Source organism: Solanum pennellii, chromosome 2 (assembly GCF_001406875.1).
Source record: "Solanum pennellii chromosome 2, SPENNV200".
Lineage (NCBI taxonomy): Eukaryota > Viridiplantae > Streptophyta > Magnoliopsida > Solanales > Solanaceae > Solanum > Solanum pennellii.
This window is the reverse complement of record NC_028638.1, coordinates 46,017,807-46,019,277: the sequence shown is the minus strand read 5'-3', so window position 1 is coordinate 46,019,277 and position 1,471 is coordinate 46,017,807.

The following is a 1,471-nucleotide window of genomic DNA, read 5'->3' as shown; positions in this document are numbered from 1 at the left end:
AAAAAAAAAAAACGAACTTCATTTTTCTTTAGTGTTACTCTCATACCAGAAAAAGATTCAACATTTCAAATCAAAAGAATTTTTGAGAAATTTTTTTTCTCTTCGACTCTTACAAGGAAATTAGAGTTACATCCCAATCAAAAATCAAAGTACGGTAATGAAAGATACCGTCAACTTTGTCTCGACTCAAGTCGACATTTTTATTCACTAAATCCTAAAGTCAAGTAGACAAATTCCTGTCTATTTAACCATTTCTTTATATTGGTGAGCAAGTTTATCTCCGAATAAAGCAACTCTTATGTGTTTACGCTATATGTGATATCTTGTATTATTTACCACTTCCAGGCACTAACATACTGGTCTTTTGAGTTTTTTCATTGTCAGGTATTTAAAACTGATCTGTGTTGGTTGATCATCCGTATTTCACAAGGTCCGAGGTCCACTAAAGATTCCTTCCCCGATCAAAATTTGCAAAAGAAAGGACAACAATGGGGGATAACAATGATGAGATTGACATGAATGATGCCGCCGTGGCTGAACCTGCCGCCGCTGATAAACATGAATTGATTATGCAGTTGATGCAACAAATCGCCGAAATGAGGGTCGAAATGCAAAGAATGAAAGATTTGCTTAATCCAATTTCATCCTTCAACCCTCCAAGAGATGGAAGACCTCCACTCCACTTTCCTCCCTCAAACACGGAACAAGTTCAGAACATTCCCTCTAACCCCAATCAAAATCCTCCAACCATTGACTTAACTACCCTCAATCCCTGTCACGCCACATCGTGTCAAGTATCACAACATCCTCAAAATACTAACCTTCAAATCCTCCATCTCCCTCAAAACCAAAATGCAAACAATGCTCAAACCTTCCTAAGACGCTAATAAGAATCCCGAACCCTTAAAAACATTTTCAAAACAAATTTTTCTGTTTAAGTTGTTTTGGAAATAAGTTTTCTTGATTTTTCTTAAAAAATTAAGTGGCGACTCCTAAAAGTCAAAAATACCTTTAAAATAAAACGAACTCTTCTCGAAATCATTTTTTCGATAAAACAGAAATGGCGACTCAAACCTTCCCCCATCTTCAAAACCAAAATATCGATCCTCAAAATTTCCCCCAAAATTATCAAGCCACTCAAAATACCCAGAATCCTTCCATTTTTCCACCCATACCTCAAAAGACTACTTTCCAAATACCAACTTCAAATGAACCTTATGCCAACTGTTCCGAGCTTGATCACTATAAGGAGCAGGAGAGAGAGTGGAGGTCAAAAGAAGAGGTAGTCAAGGTGAATATGAAAGAAGAGATCAGGAAAGCCATGAAGGAGTTGCACTATATTTCCGAAGTCGATTAATTGAGCTATAAGGATTTATGCATCCATCCGAATCTCGACCTCCCAGAGGGATTCAAAGTGCCAAAGTTTATCACTTTTAACGGAACAGGAAATCCTCTAGCACATCTGAAAGTT